A 19,856-nucleotide genomic window follows, 5' to 3' on the forward strand; every position below is an offset into this window, starting at 1 on the left:
GTGAACAAAACAAACAAAAACCCTCCCTTCATGAAACTTACATTCTAATGGAGGGAGAATGATAATATTATGAAGTAATATTAAAACAATAAATAATAACTAAAATAATTGAGTAGTATGGCTATGGAGAAAAATAAAACAGTAAATGCTGGGGTGAATTGTAATTTGACATAGGTACGTTGTTCACACGTGGCTCATTGATTGGTTATATTTGAGCAGAAATGTAGCTGCCTGGAGAATAATTAATCCTTAGTGAACTACTTTTTAAATATGATGTCTTTGAATCCTTAAAACTGCCCTATGAGGTAAGTATTCTAATGAGTCCCATTTTATAGATGAGGAAGCTGAGATGTGGGGGAGAGCAGTAATTTGCCCCAAATGCCCTGGTGAGGGAAGAGCTGGATTGAAACCTCTGAGCCTGGGCTCTTCCTATTTGCCCGTTACTCTTCTGCTTTTTCCCTCTTGTCTTCCATCAAACCACTTCTTCGAATGTCAGCATCCTTTGGACCTTGTTTTCTAGACTCTCTCTGCCCTAAAAAAAACCAGCCTTGGGACTTCCCTGGTTGTCCAGGGGCTAATACTGCACACTCCCAATGCAAGGGGCCCTGAGTTTGATCCCTGGGTGGGAAACTAGATCCCACATGCTCCAACTAAGACCCAGAGAAGCCAGAAAACAAACAAACAAACATAAAAACCCCAGCCTTAGCCAGAGCCCCACCACCGCCCCAGGGAACTTGCCCCAACCTGGGGATGGGTGTAGAAGAGTTAGGCAACTCAGCTGTGACAACCTAAAGAATAATTTAGTTTAATGCTCTGCTCACATTCAGGAAAAGCAAGTTGCTTCTCTTAACTGGCAGTGTCATTAAAAACTAAAAAAGCATGAACACACTGAATGTGAATTTTTCCATGTTACCAATTCTGGGTAAAACATTGCTCGTGCTGGCCATTGCAGATTACCTTTCAGGAGCCAGAAGGAAGCATGGAAGAAACATGTTGCTTAGAGGACAAACGGAAACAATGCCCGCAGAGGCCACTCTAGAAGTGAGAAGGGGAATAAAATATCAGAACTTCATTACCACAAGAAAATAGTGTGGTTTGGGTTTGTGCATACAATACGCTATAAAACCAGAATAGGAATTTAAAACTTGCCTTAAAGTTTCCCTCTCACATTTATAGAATAATTAAATCATTTTTTGCGTGCACCCATGTCCTTTGAAGGTAACACTGACCCTAAGCAGTAGCTGCTATAGTTGTACCCATTTCAGAGATGCGGAACTGAGGCTTAGAGAAGCAAATTGTTCAAGATCACCTGCAAAGTGAATATTTAAACTCAGGTGTGCTGAAAGCTTCATCTCATAACTATAAAATGCCTATCTGTCCCATATAAAGACCTTGTGAAGATCAGGTAGATGTTTAAACAGAAGTCGTGTGAATCACTGTATATTAAACATCCCTTAGAAATACAGCGGAGAAGGCAATGGCACCCCACTCCAGTACTCTTGCCTGGAAAATCCCATGGACGGAGGAGCCTGGTGGGCTGCAGTCCAGGGGGTCGCAAAGAGTCAGACACGACTGAGTGACTTCACTTTCACTTTTCACTTTCACGCATTGGAGAAGGAAATGGCAACCCACTCCAGTGTTCTTGCCTGGAGAATCCCAGGGACAGGGGAGCCTGGTGGGCTGCCATCTATGGGGTCGCACAGAGTCGGACACTATTGAATCGACTTAGCAGCAGCAGCAGCAGAAATACAGACTTTCCTGAGTAGAAATAGTCATCTTCCCCCTATCCATTTTCAAGCCCCCTTAAAAGAATACCCATAGAGTAAAATGGTTTCTAACTGGAAGGGGATGATGGTAAACTACAAAACATTTAAACCTTATCAGGTTTTCCTATGCTACATTTTACTTTAATTTTTCTCACTTAATGTAGATTACTTTATTATTTCATTCCTAAATTAAAATTTTATTTTTCTCAAAGTAATTGTGCACAGAGATTAATTTTAAGACCAAAAGGCTTATAACAAAAAGCTCTTATATTGTATTTTCTGTTACTTTCTTCTCCCTGATTCTGGTCCTCAGGATATAATATGGCTGCTAGGCTGCGAGATTTTTTAAAAGCTCAATTTAGTCCCTTTCTATTTGTTTTGGGGTGTTGTGTGTGTGTCTTTGATGAAAGCTGTGGTAATTTATAGCATTTCTTTTATGATGAAATCATTACTGTTAGAGAAAGGTAAAAATGCACTATCTCAAGCCAACATATCCCTTTTTTTCTTTTGGTAATTAAAAATTTAATTTTTAAACCAAAGTTACAAATAAGATTTGTTTAATACGCCAAATAGTTCTAGCCACAAGACTGGTGTCTGCTGCATCACGGCAGATCGGTCCTCAATAAATGAGGGAAAATTGCAACCATTTTACACTGAAGATCCCGGTGGTGCCTGATCGCCCAGCAGCATCTGCTTCTCTCCCTCTCGGATACAAAGCGGGCAGAGTCAACTTTATAAATCCTATTACAGAAATGGGCATCTTTCCCCAAAGGGTGCATAAGCATGCACGCTTTCCTACAATATCTGAAATACCAAATGAAGCACATTTTAAAAAATTTTCTTACGGTTTGAATAGAGTATGAGAATGCATTTCCTTTTGAGCTGGATCCTAAGATCCCGCCAAATACCTAACTAGGGAAATGCTCACACATCCCACAGTGCGCGTTGACATGAAAGACTTTGCTTTTCTCCTCAACAAGAAACCCCCAGAGCCTTTCGTTGTATGATTGAAGGTGCCAGGGCTCTTCGGTCACTGGCTAACAGGCGGTGTTTTGCATCCTGAGAGCTGTACAGGGTGCACGCGTGCTCTGCGCGGCGCAAAATCGCCACGGCTACGCAAGAGGCTCTTCCTAATTTGGACGCATTGGAGCCGACAATGGCACCATTTTCAGTGATTGGGCTTTTGTTCTAACTCAAATGCGAAAGGTCTTTAAGGTGATTTTTGTACCTCTGGTTTTATTGCCTGAATATTCAATTTTTAGTTTTCATTATCTAAGTATACAGGACATGGTATAGGATCTGAATCTTTTTGAAATTAATTGCCATGTAAATAAAACATATTTCTGTAGAATGCACTTACTCATCATTAGCATGCGAGAGTTTCCAGTAAAATATCTTTAGTATTATTTTTATTATTAACATATTTACACTGTCACTCCAGCCCTGCACCCTTTGTGAATCTGTTTTTAAAATAAATATGACCTGATACCAGAGTGATTGGTGCAATAAAAATGCATGATGTGAAATTAATCAAATATGGTTGGGTTCAATTTATAAGGGACACATTAAGAAAAATTATTTCTTGTTCGGGTATGCCACTCTAGTGAATCAAACAGAACTGCATATATTTCAGCAAGATACATGTAAAATCCATTCATTCAACAAACATTTATTATGCATTTACTGTGTGCATCACAGGGGATAAAAACCAAGCTGAGCAAACAAATTCACACATGAAACAGCTGAAGACCATAAGCAACTGCATAATTGTGGAATATACGTTCACAATCCAAGGATTGCAGAAACAAAAGCTTAAGTAGCAGCAGTGTAGTGCCCTGGTAAAGGGTGTGGGCCACTGGATTTATTTCAGTTTTTTTCAGGAAGTGGCCATTAATTTTTGTGTGAAAAAATGAGAGCAGAGAGGCATAATTCATTGTGAAGATAGGTTTTATATTCTGTATATGTGAAGGAAATAAATTTCTAATGCAATAAAACAGAATGGAAAAAAGAAAGAAAAAAAAAAAAAAACCCAGCTTGGTCTTTAGAGTCAAACAGACATGGGTTCAAATCTCAGCTCTGTTACTTACTAGCTGGGTGACCTTGGGTCTATTCTTTGGTTTTGTAGAGCTTTGGGTTTTCTTATTTACAATATGGAGATGGTAAGGTCTTTCTAATAGGATTGTTGTGAGAATTAATTGAGATGATGTCCTCTGTAAGCATTCACTAAGTTTGTTATCATAGTGGGGCTGAGGGCAGTCAGGGAAGATGTGTTGGAAACTGCTATTGCCAGAGTTGTTGACAAAGATGAATGGTTGGAGATGGTGTTCTAGGTGGAGGAGACAGTATGGACAGAAGCTGGAAGATAGGGCTGGAAACCAAGTATTCCACTCATTTCCAGGGATGGGGTTCTGCTTTCATCCTACAAGAGAGCCAGCTGAGTAGAGATAAGCCAAGTACTCGGGGACAATATCGCTACCATTCAGGTGGCTTAAACATAAAGAATTTCTAGTCAGATTAGCAGGGAGCATCCCTGGAGAACACCTGCAATCACTGAGATAGAACTCAGGACCCAAGACTCTGATCATCTTAAAGGCTGGACTTCCCCTGCCTTTTCCAGTACTATACACTACAGCCTAGTACAGGGTCTTGTCCAAGGGAAGCAATCAATAACCACTTGATGAATGAATGAGTAAACCCTTGTGTCCTATAAAATGCAAACAACTTTTTACCTACTAGCTACATAAACTCAACCCCCGTGCCTCCATTTCTTTAACTATAAGACAAGATAAGTACCTATTGACCTCTCAGGAGTGTTACGAATATCAAACGCATTAATGTTTGTAAAGGGCTAAGAACAGTGCCTGGCACCTGGTCAGTTCTATATCAGTGTTTTTAAAATACAAAATAAATAACAATGTTAAAGGGTTCTGTGTGGAACTTTCCTGGAGGTCCAGTGGTTAAGATTCTGCCTTCCAATGCAGGAGCTCGGGTTCGAACGCTGGTCAGAGAACTAAGGTCTTGCATGCCTCAGGGCCAAAATTTTTTAAGGGGGAGGGGGTCTTATGACAATTAAATTAAAAAATGCTTGCAGCCAATAACTATTTGTGGAGGGAAGTGAAGAGGGAAGGACCTGCCAATGCAGAAACCCCACCCTAAGCAGGCTCAGAAGTACCCAGATGCAGACTTAACAGGACCTGATGACTCTAGGATTTGTCTTCTTGAGCCAAGCATGCAGTGGGCCTGGGGGAGCCCTGGACCTACCTGTCCTCCTGCTTTCATCTCCCCTCCACAAACTCACTGGTACCTGATGATACCTTTAACCCAAGGCTGTGACCTGGGTCCCACACTATCAGCCCTGGACTACTCTAGGGCCCTACATGGCTGTATCCATCTTTGTACTTATGGCCAACAGCTCAAGTCTTACTTCCAGTGAGATGGAATAGATCCCCATCCCTTTCTATTCTCCTTCCTCCTCAGAGTGATAGTCCTGCCGCCTTTGTGGATCACAACTTCCCAGAAATCCTATTGGTTCCAACCACCAGAGTGGACCCCTTGGCTATCAACACAAGATGGGCTGAAACAGGGCCCACCATGCCCATTGAATATTATTGTTCAGATGGCTGCTCACCCTCCCTGGCATCAGCCATCAGATTAGTCAGGCCACTGAGCTCAAACGCTGCCAACTCGATAATTCATTCATCTGTTCATAAATTCATTCCCATATTCATTTGACTATTGGTAACTCAGTTCTTCCTCTATGCCTAGTGCATAAAGATGGAGACACTGAGATCATTCACATAGTGTTCTTGCACTCAGAGAACTCACAGTCTAGTCGGGGAGAGAAATAACTCACAATAGAGGGTAATTAGGTGTAAAAAGATCCATATAGTCAAAGCTATGGCTTTCCCTGTAGTAATGTATGGATTTGAGAGTTGGACCATACAGAAGGCTGAGTGCCAAAGAACTGATGTTTTCAAAGTGTGGTGCTGGAGAAGACTCTTCAGAGTCCCTTGGACAGCAAGGAGATCAAACCAGTCAATCCTAAAGGAAATCAACCTTGAATTCACTAGAAGGACTGATCCTGAAACTGAAGCTCCAATACTTTGGCTACCTGATACGAAGAGTTGACTCACTGGAAAAGACCCTGATGCTGGGAAAGATTGAAGGCAGGAGAAGAATGGGATGACAGAGGATGAAATGGTTGGATGGCATCACTGACTCAATGGACATGAGTTTGAACAAACTCCAGGAGATAGTGAAGGACAGGGAGGCCTGGCTGCTGCAGTCCATGGGGTCGCAAAAAGTCAGACACGACAGTGACTGAACAACAAAGCGCAAAAATAGAAATATATAGAAGGTAGGAGAGACAAGGGAGATTTAGTACTCTTATCTGGGAGAATCAGGGAAGCATTTCCAGAAAAGTGACATTTGAGATGGATTTTTGGAGATGGAATCGGATAAAATCAGAATCATTTTAGATCGAGGGGTGAAAAGGCATGGATGGATCAAAGGGAGGAGCTAGGCTCTAAGATAAGGTTGGAGAGAAGCTGGGAGTAGTGGGCAGAGACCAGATGATGGAGAAGGTTGAATATGGGGCCAAGGAGCTTAAACCTAATGCTTTTTGGTGAAGGGTTGTAGGGGACCCCGTGTAGTGCTGCCAGGCTCCCCCTTCACTGGAAGGCTGGTTGCCGTGGTTGCTGGGAACGCCATCCAGAGGCAATGGTCAGCTGTCAGGCCCGTTTAGCTTTTCCCTCTGCAGCAGACAGCCACCTCATCCAAGGTCATGCCCCTCTCTGGCAGGACAGCTGACATTCTAGGACTGATGGATGCAACAGTATAAAGGCCCAGCCCTCGGGGCCCAGCATTGGACAACTCTGAAGGCCTATTCTAGTTCAAAAGGTCCCAGTGGGTTTGGCTCAGACTGTCATTGGTTCGACATTGAAGTTCAACTTCTCCCCGCCCCGCCCCCGGTCCCTCCTGCTTTCTTCCCCTCTCCCATAGGAATCGCGACCAAGAGCAGCGTCACCCTGGGCATGGATCTCACCCTCTCTACTCAGAACTTCATTCATCAGGCATCCACCTCTCTATATCTCCTACTACAAGCGCCTACCTGTGAGGTATTTGAAAACGCTTCCTTCTCTTTCATACCCCCTACAGGTTCTCAAGTCCATGTGGCCTTCCAGTTCCTGCCCTCTAGCTCTGCTCTGCTTGTCAGGTGCTGCTGCTGCTGCTAACTCGCTCAGTCGTGTCTGACTCTGTGTGACCCCATAGACGGCAGCCCACCAGGCTCCCCCGTCCCTGGGATTCTCCAGGGAAGAACACTGGAGTGGGTTGCCATTTCCTTCTCCAATGTGTGAAAGTGAAAGTGAATTTGCTCAGTTGTAACTGGCTGTTTGCGACCCATGGACTGTAGCCTACCAGGCTCCTCTGTCCTTGGGATTTTCCAGGCAAAAGTACTGGAGTGGGGGTGCCATTTCCTTCTCTGCTTGTCAGGTGAATTTCTCCAAAAAGCTGTCAACTTCCGGTCTGCAGTCCTCCCTACCAATTCATTCCTTTGGTGACTCCAGTGAACATCTGCCACGCCCCCCATCTCCACTAAAACCTTTCACCAGGGTGCCAATGCTCACCATGTCTTTAAATTCAGCGGACACCTCTTTGACCATAACTCAGTTGAACTGTTGACTTCTCTCTTCTTAAAACACCCTTAGTTTCTGTGCTGCTGTGTTTTCTAGTTTTTCTCCCACCCTATAGTGGCTCCTTTATTTCTCCATCTGTCCCTAAATTATTGGTGCTCTGTCACAGATCCTCATTTTTCTCACTTCTCACACTCTTTCGGTGTGATCTCATTCATTGTCATGACTACTAACACCATTGAGATGTTAATAATTCCTAAATCTCTTTTTCTAGTGCAGACATCTTGCCTGAGCATTACATCCACAGCTCCCATCAGACATCTCCCCTGGGTCATTCTGCAGGCTCCACAGGCTCCAACAACTGAATTTGTCACCCTCTCCTCAAGCCTTCATCTTTCTCATCAGTAAATCTCTGCTTCTGCTGTTCCCCAGTTCTTCTTACCCAAATTCCCCAGGACCTCCCTGATCATGCTCCACCAGCTTCATCCTAAGCTTAACCCACTTCCCTAACTCCTGACTCAAATTACACCTAATTCAAAGTTGAGTCATCTACTGGGAACCAGGTTGTGGGGGCTCAGTTAAGAATGGGGCTCTTGGGACTTCCCTGGTAGTCTAATAGCTAAGACTCTGCACTCCCAATGCAGGGGTATGGGCCCAGGTTTGATCCCTGATCAGGGAACTAGATCCTGCATGCTGCAACTAAAAGTTCACATGCCACAGTGAAGATCAAAGATCCCCACAAGCCACAACCATGAAGACCCCGTGAAGCCAAAAAAGAATGGGGCTCTTGAAAGACTCCCTGACAACGTAGAACCAGAAACTGGACAGCCTTCAGGACCCTGGAGCTGTCCAGCTCCTTTTCTACCTTGTCCCAGCCTCCCTCCTTTCCAGGCTGTACTGTTTTCTTCTTTCCGAGACTGTTCTGTTTATAAGTGGCTTTTTCTGCTTCTTGCTTTGCTATTGACTAAACATACTGACTTGGAGGTCTGGGGGTTACATGTCCTCGATTCAAATAGCCAGCAAACAAATCAGTGTCTTCCAGTTGCAAGGGCATCAGTTTCTCAGAAGAGAAATGGTTGGGGTTAGCTCCAGTCAAATGCTCATTGCCGGTCTGATAAGCTACAGCTAGGAGAGTTGGGCTCTGGCATAGGAAACGTGGTTATAGGGACACATAAGGATAGATGTGAAGTTTAAGAGGAAGTAGTGCTGTGCAGTTAAATGACATGATTTTACAGCCCTGAATAATCACAGGTGACCAACATTCCCAAGATGTAGAAAACTTAATTTTAGGCAAATATCTAACTTTTTTTACTATGTATCTTATGGCTTTGTAAGGATCATTTATTTATTTCATCTCCTTTCCTCTTTCCATCTTATTGTGCTAATGAGTAGCAACATAATAGGAAGAATATTATAAGGGAAAATATTCCATGAGACTGTTTCTAAAAACTAAAATCTTAAATATACACTCGAATACTACTTTCTCCCATAACACAGTTATTAATTATAATAATAAAATAAAAGGTGTTTGAGTGCATTTTAATCTTTTCTGCATTAAAATCTGACCTAGAAATTCAAAATAGAAGATCATCAAAAGTATCATCTACTTGTTTCTGACAGAAGGAAGTTTATAACTGGTGCATAATATCACCAGGAAATCTCTGATGGCCCCCTTACGGTTAAAAAAAATTTTTTTTAGAAAATTTATTTTCAGATCAGCATATTGTAGCATAATTCTTAAAGGAACTTTTACTTTAAATCAGTTTTATTGTAAGCCTAGAAAAGAAATGGGACTACAAGATGAACAAAATCTTGACAAGAAGCTAGTGAGAGAAAAAGAAATATACTGTGGGACCACTTGGTTTTAAGAAATGAAACTCTGGATTTATGTATCAGCTTAAAAAAAAATCTCTCTAGGCACACGGTTCAGCAACTGTTTAGATCTTATCTAAAAATTTTAGTCTGTTTCAAATGAAAGCAGATTTCTTTGTTTCAAGATAGTGATTTTGTGATTCTTTATTTAACAAAATGTTTCCTAAGCATCAATTAGATATCAATTAGTAACAACTAGGTATTTGTCAGGTATCGAATATCAAAAGAGCTTTTTTTCAAGGTGTAGAGTATACAAGATATATTACTAGAAGCTACATTAAAAAGTACAGCCTCTATAGAAAATAGTAAGGCAGTTCCTGATAAAACTTTAAAACAGAATTACCACATGATCCAGCAATTCTACTTATAGGTATATACAGGGGAAAAAATGAAAGCAAGAACTCAGACACTTGAACACTCACTTTTGTAACAGCATTACTCATGATAGCTAAAATGTGAAAACAACCAGGCATTCCATTGATGGAGGAATGAATAAACCAAATGTGATACAGACATATAATGGAATATTATCCAGCCTTAAAAAGGAAGAAGCTCTACAGGAAATGCTACAGCCTGGATGAACCTTTAAATTTTTGTGCTAAATGAAATAAGCCAGTCACAAAAGGACAAAATATTGTATGGTTCCATTTATGTGAGGTACTTATTGCAAATTTATAGATACATAAAGCAGGAGAGTGGTGGCAGGGGGCTGGGGGAAGGAGTGATGGGGAGTGAGAGTTCAACGGGTACAGAGTTTCAGTTTTGAAAGATGGAAAAGTTCTGGAGATGGACACTGGGGATGGGCCCACCAGTGTGAATGTGCTCAGTGCTCTTGGCTGAAATAAAGATTTTTAAATGGTTAAAATGATGTTATGTATATTTAAATACAATTAAAAGGGTACACATTTATAAGAACCTGAATGATGCTTGGAACTCAAAAATGAAGGATTTACTTCCTTTTGGGGCTTAGAAAGGGTTTCTAGTGGCGACACTAGAGCAGGGAGACAACATGAATGGTGGAAATGGTTGGAAATCTCTAGTTCCAGTTCCACTCGGTCACTTAGTAATGGGGGGATCTTAGGATAGGTAACATAACCCCCTTATAGGCAGTGTAACCATGGCTACAGTCCATGGGGGTTATTTACAAGAATGCTGAGCCAGAAGGCTTGTTTGAGTCATAGTTCATTCACCAGCCGCGGGGCCTTGGTCAAGTTATTTGACATCTCTAGGTCTCAGTTTCTCTAACAATGAATAGGGAAGTCAATGCCCAGTTCACAGGGTTGTCACGAAGGTTTAACTAGATCAAGCATGAGAAACCATTAGCATAGTGCCTGCCACAAACCAAGTGCTCAGTAAGTGTCAGTAGCTTGTTATTTCCTGAGTCTTATCTACAACATGGGTTTACTATGACTTGTCTTAAGATCTTTGAGTTATTTTGAGGCTTGGTAGAGATACTGTAAGTGAAACAGATTAGACAGTATTATTGAAGAGGGTAAGACTTCGGTATGCATTCTCATTGAAGGGAACAGTATAAGGAAAAGGAAGAATTCTGAAAGTGTGGGGCATTAGGACTGATTAATACATTCAGCATATGGAAAGGAACAGGGGGAAAGATGGCCAGAGAGACAGAACTGGGAGAGCTTATTTAGGGCCTTGAAGGCCTGGCTAAGAAGCACATCACAGAAGTAGATCCAATGTGAGATAGGGCAAGGATCATGCCATGATTTGATTTGGTGTTGAGAATTAAATTTGGAGGATGATGCCTCTCTTGGTCAGGTTGAACTGCTGTAACAAACTACTTTAGCCTGGGTGGTTTAAACCACAGTCATTTATTTCTCACAGTTCTGAAGCTGGGGAAACCTGAGAGGTGCCAGCATGTGTGGTTCTGGTAAGAGCCCTCTACCTGGCTTGCAGATGACTGCCTTCCCTCTGTAGTCTCACACGGCAGAGAGAGGAAGCTCTGGTATCTCTTCTTTTCCCTTTTTTTTTTTTGGTGGCTATGCTGGTTATGCAGACTTCTCTTGTTGTGGATCACAGGCTCAGGAGTTGCAACACGAAGCTAGTTGCTCTAAGGCATGTGGGATCTTAGTTCCCCACGCATGCGTGCTAAGTCACTTCAGTCTGTACGACATTTTGCGACCCCATGGACTGTAGCCCCCCAGGCTTCTCTGTCCGTGGGATTCTCCAGGCAAGAATACTCAAGTTGGTTACCATTTTCTCCTCCAGGGGATCTTCCTAGGGATAGAATCCGCCTGTCTTACATCTCCTGCATTGGCAGGTGGGTTCTTTACAACTAGCACCGCCTGGGAGGCCCTTAGTTCCTCCACCAGGGATCAAACCCGCTACTCAACAATTAGACATTTAGCCACTTCTATATGGCTTCCCCTGAGAAGGCAACGGCACCCCGCTCCAGTACTCTTGCCTGGAAAATCCCATGAACGGAGGAGCCTGGAAGGCTGCAGTCTATGGGGTCGCTGTGGGTCGGACACGGCTGAGCGACTTCACTTTCTCTTTTCACTTTCATGCATTGGAGAAGGAAATGGCAACCCACTCCAGTGTTCTTGCCTGGAGAATCCCAGGGATGGGGGAGCCTGGTGGGCTGCCGTTTATGGGGTCACACAGAGTCGGACACGACTGAAGTGACTTAGCAGCAGCGGCAGCATATGACTTCCCCAAAGGCTCAACAGGTCAAGTATTTTTGCTAGGAGAATCCCATGCACAGAGGAGCCAGGTGGGCTACAGTCCACGGGATCACAAAGAGTTGGACATGACTGAGCTCATGTGCACACACATACTGCATTGGCTGGCAGACTGCTTACCACTGCGCCAACAGCAAAGTCCTCTTCCTTTTCTCGAAAGGGTATTAATCTCATCCTGGAGTCCCCACCTTCATGACCTCATCTAAATCTGACTGCCTTCCAAAGGCCTCACCTCCTAATGCTATCACATTATGGGTCATGGCTTCAATTTACTAATTTGGGGAGGGGCACAATCCATAGCAGCTCCCAATGACACTTACCTCCTGATAATCGTGTTCTGAGTCATCCTCTTCCCCTGGACTGTAGGTTAGATCTAGTGACTTGCTTCGAATAAAGAGAACACAGCAAAAGTGTTAGTATGTCACTTATGAAATGAGGTTATAAGAAGACTGACTTCTGGGACTCCCCTGGTGGTCCACTGGCTAGGACTCTGTGCTCCCAATACAGGGGGCCTGGGTTTGATCCCTGGTTGGGGAACTAGATCCCACATGCTAAACTAAAGAGTCTGAATCCCACAACTAAAAAAAAAAAAAAAAAGACTGACTTCCCTCTTGCCTGTCCTTTCTTGCTCTCTGGCTTCCTCACCCATTTGGAAGCCAGCAATCATGTTGTGAGCTGTCCTATGGAAAGACCCAGAGATTGAGGTACTGATGTTTCCAGCCAACAGTCACTGAGCTCCTGAGAGCAGTCAATAGCCATGTGAGTGACCTAGGAAGTGGATCCTTCGCCTGCCAAGCTTTGAAGTGACTATAAGCCCTGGGTGTCACCTTGTTTGCAGGCTTGTGAGAGCTCCTAGATCAGAGGCACCCAGCTAAATTATATCCAAATTCCTAACATACATAAACTTTAAGATAATAACTGTTTGTTGTTTTAAACATTCAAGTTTTGGGTACTTTATTACATAGCAATAGCTAGTTAGTCCGGAGAAGGCAATGGCAACCCACTCCAGTACTCTTGCCTGGAAAATCCCGTGGACGGAGGAGCCTGGTAGGCTGCACTCCATGGGGTCACTATGAGTCAGACACGGCTGAGCGACTTAACTTTCACTTTTCACTTTCATGCATTGGAGAAGGAAATGGCAACCCACTCCAGTGTTCTTGCCTGGAGAATCCCAGGGACGGGGGAGCCTGGTAGGCTGCTGTCTATGGGCTCGCACAGAGTCGGACACGACTGAAGTGACTTAGCAGCAGCAGCAGCTGGTTAATTCACAGACTGCCCTGACTTCAGATGCCAGCTGCAAGTTCAAGGTTCCCCAGACCACCAGCACTTCTGACCAACCTGCTACAAGTTTGGCTGTTCCCATGGTTCAATACTATCTGGAAGGACAGAGAACTCTGAAAAGCACTACACTTAGAATTACAGGTTTATTGTAAAGGATATAAATCAGGACCAGTCAGATGAAGAGACATATAGGTCAAGGTCCTGAATGCAGAGCATCCAGGCTCTCTCCCTGCAGTGTCAGTGTGTTTACCAACCAGAAAGCTCCAGTGTGTTTTGGTATATAGGGTTTTTATTAGGATTTCATTATGTAGGCATGATTGATTGATTCATTGGCCACAGGACTGAGCTCCATCTCCAGTTCCCTTTCCTTCCTGGGAGGATGAGCTGGTTTAAAGCCCCAACCCTCCTGTTACATGGTTGGTCTTTCTGTTGATCAGCCCCTAATCCTGAGTCTTTTTGTTAGCATAAACTCAGGTGTGAACGAGGGGCTCATGAATAACAAAGATAATCCTGCTGTACTCAGTGACTCAGTCGTGTCCCTTTCTTTGTGACCCTATGGACTATAGTCCACCAGGCTCCTCTGTCCATGGGATTTTCCAGGCAAGAATACTGGAGTGGGTTGCCATTTCCTCCTCCAGGACAGACACTCCTCTATCTTGGCAAATTTCAAAGATTTTAGAAGTTATCTTCCAGGGACCTAGGACAAAGATCAGATACTTTTTTTGGTTGTATATAATACCTTTCGACCTGTAGGAGATCATATTTTGTACCAGGCACTGTGCTAGGCTATTCTTCCATCCTTCCATCCTTTATATATTAACAGTGTGAGATTAGATTTGCTGGAAGTAGTGGAAAACCCAACCAATAGGAATTTTATTATTATTTATTTTTATGATTATTTTATTTTTTTAAATTTTCATTTATTTTTGGCTGTGCTGTGTCTTTGTTGCTGGCCGAGGGCTTTCTCTAGTTGCAGCAAGTAGGGACTACTTTCTAGCTGTGGCGCCACAACTTCTTCTGGTGGCTTCTCATGGGCACTGGCGCACATGGGCTCGGTAGCTGTACTGAAAGAGCTTAGTTGCCCCACGACATGTGGAATCTTCCTGGACCAGGGATTGAGCCTATGTTCTCTGCGTTGACAGGCAGATTTTTAACCACTGGCCCACCAGGGAAGTTCAGAAACTATACAATAGAAATTAGATTTTCTCACATAACTAGAATTAGCAATTTAGTTTTGTTCAGGTATTCAACAATGTCTTCAGGAACGTAGGCTCTCCATATCTCTCTGCCCCACTTACTGTTTATATTTGTTTTTAATAATGTTTTATTTTAGAATATTTACAGAAAAATGATAAGATAGTACAGAGGGTTCTCCAGTATCTCCCACCTGGTTTCCTCTATTATTAACATCTTATAATAATATAGTATGCTTGTTTAATGTACAATTAATGAGCCATTAGTGATATATTATTGTTAACAAAAGTCCATAGTTTATTCAGATTTCTTTAGTTTTTACCTAAATGTCCCTTTTCTGTTCCAGAAACCAATCTGGGATACCATTTTACATTTAGCTGTCATATCTCCTTAGACTCTTCTTTTAGAAAACTGTCCTTTTTCTTTAAATCAGGAGACAAATCTATCCCTCTGATAGGTTCAGAAAGCAGGAGATGAGATGATCATACTCAGCTTGGAACTTGACTGAGACTGAGCACATTGCCATCAGAATAATCAGGGTTCCACCAGCATGGAAGGAGGTGGGCCAGTGGATAACAGCAGTGGACAGTGTTGGCCCCAAGTGTCTACTATGTATGACGCCGCACACTACTAGGTGTTATGAGGGATGAAAGGACATTAAAGATGGGGCTTTCTATCCAGCCTTTCAGAAATTATGTATTCCAATAATTATTCCCTTTTAAGCACCTCATAGGGACATCCCTGGTGGTCCAGAGGTTGAGAATCCACCTACCAATGTAGGGGACTTGGGTTTGATTCCTGGTGGGGCAATCAAGCCTGCACACCACAACTAGAGAGAAGCCTGTGAAACACAATGAAGAACCTGTGTGCTGCAACTAAGATCTGATGCAGCCAAAAATAAATTAAAAAAAAATTTTTTTAAAGGACCTCTTAATAGGAGGGTGAACTGTTGTCTCACTGATCCTTGGTTGCTCAGTCAAATACATTTCCAGAAGATGAAGATTTGTCACAGGTCACAAGTGCTAACAACTGTAAAGTCTACTTTTAAAGAATCATTCCCAAAGTGATGGAGCAGTGATATGTTTGGGAATAAGGATTTAGTTTATTTCACAGTTTCCCCAAAGTGACTTCTTAGACATCTAAGGTTTTTTTTTTTAATTGGACTGTGCCAGGTCTTAGTTGCAGCATACGAGATCTAGTTCCCTGCTGCTGCTGCTAAGTCGCTTCAGTCGTGTCCGACTCCGTGCGACCCCATAGACGGCAGCCCACGAGGCTCCCCCGTCCCTGGGATTCTCCAGGCAAGAACACTGGAGTGGGTTGCCATTTTCTTCTCCAACGCATGAAAGTGAAAAAGTGAAAGTGAAGACGCTCAGTCGTATCTGACTCTTAGCGACACCATGGACTGCAGCCTACCAGGCTCCTCCGTCCATGGGATTTTCCAGGCAAGAGTACTAGAGTGGGGTGCCATTGCCTTCTCTGCTAGTTCCCTGACCAGGGATCAAACTTGGGCCTCCTGCATTGGGAGCTCAGAATCTTAGCCACTGGGCCACCAGGGAAGTCCCGACATCTTAGTTTTTGTTTTTTAAAGTCAAATCAGTCATGTGATGGTCCATCTCAAAATATATACTTTGTCCTTAACATGCAAATGGACTAGGTAAGGAAACGGGTAAATTGAGAGAAAACATGGGTCCATCTAGTTTGGTGGTAAATTACCTATTTATAGGCAATATATTCAGCCAGAGTTTAGAGCAGATGATTAGTGAAGGCAGGCATGGCTGGAAAGCCTCAGAGAGGCAAGGTCTTAGATAGCTATGAAGGATAGCCTTGCTGGGCATTATTCTTCAATTTCCCTGCTCTACTGCCATGAAACCTAGACTTCTCTAATCTCTCACAGAGTTAACCTCTTTTTATTAAGTGCTTGGTTATTTTCATCAATTTACAGTTTACCTGTCAAAGCCTTGTGATTTTTATTCCGATGTTGTTGTGTTAGTCGCTCAGTTGTGTCCAACTGTTTGCAACCCTATGGACTGTAGCCGGCTAGGTTCCTCTGTCCATGGAATTCTCCAGGCAAGAATATTGGAGTGGGTAGCCATTCCCTTCTCTAGGGAATCTTCCGACCCAGGGCTTGAACTCCAGGTCTCCTGCATTGCAGGCATTTACTGAGTCACCAGTGAAGCCCTCGATTGAATGATATATATATATATATATATATATATACACACATTTTTTGGGGGGCAGTGTCTCATAGGGTGGGCTTTGTAGTCACACAGATCAAGATTTGAATCCAAGGTCTAATACCGACTGACTTGGAGGTCTTGTGTAAGTTTCTTACCCTCTTTCAGTCTGTTTCCTTATATTTAATAATAATTTCACCTAGATTGGCCTGTTGTGAGATTGAAATAAGATGAAGTAAGAACACGGAGCACAATGTCCCACTCAGAGAGACTGCATGAAAATGGCATCTGCTGTGATGATCACTGTATTGGTAGAGGCGATGGTGTGATGGTATTGTTAATATGAGCCAAACTCATGGAAAGAGATGAATATGACAGAGTGCCCCTACTTGGTTTTCACCACTTTTTCACTGTTAACTTTACATGAATGTACACTCACCAAAAGTAAATTACATTTCCTTTGACTTTTTGATAATCACTGTCTTGGAAACAGCAAAGATGGATTTAGGTACTTAAAGAGGTTCTGTTCTATTATCTGTGAAGGCACCAACCATGTGACTCAGATTGTTGAGTGAGACAAGGCAACATCCCACGTGAGAAACTTGCAAAAACACAGTAGATTTTGGAGGTATTCAAAATTAGTTGACACTGTTTATTGGGGCTTGGAAACCAATCTAAAAGAATTTATGCTTTAAATCAATGGTGGTTGTCAATGAGTCTGTGAGGGAATCTTTGCTAGGACCCCCTGGCTTTTACTGCAACTCATATTCACAATAACAAAAAGGGAAACCTCCCAAGCAGAAGGTCAATCTAATCCAACCACTTAATGCAGAATTATGGCATCAAGTTTCCACATCACTGAATGGCCATGGGTTTAGAGGTGTGTGTCATAAAATAGCTGCGGGTGTGAGACATTTAACAAGTTGTTTTACTCCTAATTGCTGGCATTTGCTTAACTGTTTTCTTAATTCTAATTTATGTTTTTATGTTCCCGTTTGTTTACGTAGCCCATACATCCCATTTGCCTTTATTTGCGTAAGTGTTTCTTTAATTTTATTTACATTTTTATATATGTTGCTTTGCTTACATAACTCATTGCTTGGAGAGGGCTAGAAATAACCATAAATCCCCATTGCTAATTAGCCTCATCCTCATGACTGATTAGTCAAGATTATGAGCCTAGAAGGAAGGCAGGGAGGAGGCCTGATAGTGAGTCACAGGATCATTGAATTTTAGAGGTGGAAGGAATTTAGAGCTGAAGGTATCTTTCAGATAGAATTCTGTGGTTTTACATCTTCATCTTTGGAGAATTATGGAAGATTGGCTGCTTGCTCTTGCTCCTTAATGCAAAAATATATAAGGATGTGGTGACAGTTTTGAAAAACACGATAAGAATAAAGAGAAAGTCCAATCAAGGATGACTATAAGTAAACCATAATGGGGGCTTAAAAGAAGAATCAGAAACTTGACACATAAATGGGCTACAGAGGAGCTGGGAATATTAATGAACATAAGGGGGCTTGTTCTTTGGAAGTAAGAGGCAGAGTGGATTGTTTGGAACGCCCTCTCCAGCAGCTGTGCAGTTTGTAAAGATTTTAGCTTGCCTTACTGTAACGTTAGCTATTAGCTTTGCAGTGGGGAGTATTTAAAAGTACACACAACATACGAAGGAAAGAACCTGGAACCGAGTAGCCTGCTTCATTCCAAGAATCCATCTGGCATGTAAAGAACTGCTTGTCCTACATTAAACCCTGCAGAGTAAGAACCATTTTTCATACCTCACACCCCTATTTTTGGTTTCAGGTAAGGCAGCTTACTGAGTTTGGCGATGAAACAAGAGGACTTTTCAGAACCACCTAACCGAAGGAAGGGCCCATCGAGGGTGAGCTCCATGGATCTAAAATGGGGAAAATATGACGAAGCTCTGTTAGGGAAATTAGGTTAAGAGAAAGCTCAAGCGTCCATAAGAGCTGGAAGTCTAGACCCCCAAGTAATGTGAGCATTTAGTCGTTTGTAGGCAGAGTACAATAGAAGAAAAAGTGCTATATATATGACAATCTGTGGCTGGAGTCACCAACATTAAATGACTCATGGTGGTGGGGTAAATTGATAAGTAGAATCCAGTCTACACTGAAATAAATATTCTTTATAATAAAAAGTTCATTTTGCAGTTTAGTCTATCTGGAGGTAGTGAAAAGCAGATCTGCTGAAGGACTCCCTGGATTACCAGGAATTGCACAGTGTATGAAAGGTTGTAAACTTACATTAGTCCTGGATATCAAACCCTTCCGCTCCTCCCGAATCCACTTTCCTCTGACACATTTTCATGTGCTCCTCTTTCAAGAAAAGTGTATATCACTCAGATCCGCTGAGTTCAGGCATCAAGCATGCAGGACAAGGGACTTCTACCTTACCTGGTCACCTCTTGAGGGACAGCGCAAGGCCAGAGCGATGGAACCAACTCAGAGCAGTGCCCTCTCGGTTGCTATGGTGATCGCGGGGTGGGCGGGGTCACCATCCGCGGCGTCCCCGCCTCTCTGCCCAGGACTTTTCGAACGCTCCAATAAGGATATCCCTTTCTTGCCTCCGTCCCGCCCCTTTCGGCTCCGAGTGCGATTCGATTGGCCTGGGACGGGCGGCCGGGTACCCTGAGGATACCACCTCCCGACGGGAAGAGCGGGAAAGTGTACCAGGCGCTGTCCGAGGCGTGAAGCTCAGGGCGCTGCGGGGAAGCACATGGTTGGCCTTGGAGCGAGTTGCCTAGTGTCCCGTACACAACTCTTGGCACCTATGACTGCTAACACTAGGGAGCAGAAATCAGGGTGCGGGAACGACGTCTGCGGGCCGGCCTATCCCGGGGGCCAGGACGCGATGAGGCTTGAGGGGTCCGGTGGCGCTCTTTTGGGGGGCGGGGGCTCGGAGGCCAGAGGGGCCGGACCGAAGCCCGGGGGCGGTGCCAGTGGCGGCGGCGGGAGGCGCAGGACCCAATGAGAGCGCGCGCCGCCCCCGGGGGCGGGGCGTGCGGAGCGCTCTCCCGCCCTCCTCTCGCCCCCGCCCCTCCCCCCGGGCGTCCGGGGCCGCAGTGAGTGAGTGGCACTGGCAGCCTGTCAATCCCTCAGCCGAACGGCCTTCGAGCCCGGTCCGCGGCGGCTGCTAGCAGGGTGCGCGGCTCTGGCTGTGGCGGCGGCGACTTCTCCCGCCCCATCAATCTGCTGTCCGCCCGGCGCGCGGCCCGCC

At 43.7% G+C, this 19,856-nt stretch overlaps 1 long non-coding RNA gene across 2 annotated transcripts; it reads right to left on the reverse strand.

Moving 5' to 3' along the window:
* Positions 1 to 310: 310 nt before the first annotated feature.
* On the reverse strand, positions 311 to 19,723 carry LOC139185847 (uncharacterized). 2 transcript variants are annotated; one of them, XR_011569427.1, is made up of 3 exons: positions 19,034 to 19,723; positions 12,291 to 12,354; positions 311 to 1,035 (listed from the first exon to the last, which is right to left on the reverse strand). It is a non-coding gene; the product is annotated as an uncharacterized lncRNA (long non-coding RNA). The 2 variants fall into 2 exon arrangements; XR_011569428.1 differs by lacking the exon at positions 19,034 to 19,723 and adding an exon at positions 18,437 to 19,016.
* Positions 19,724 to 19,856: the final 133 nt, after the last annotated feature.

Source organism: Bos indicus, chromosome 11 (assembly GCF_029378745.1).
Source record: "Bos indicus isolate NIAB-ARS_2022 breed Sahiwal x Tharparkar chromosome 11, NIAB-ARS_B.indTharparkar_mat_pri_1.0, whole genome shotgun sequence".
Classification (NCBI taxonomy): Eukaryota; Metazoa; Chordata; class Mammalia; order Artiodactyla; family Bovidae; genus Bos; species Bos indicus.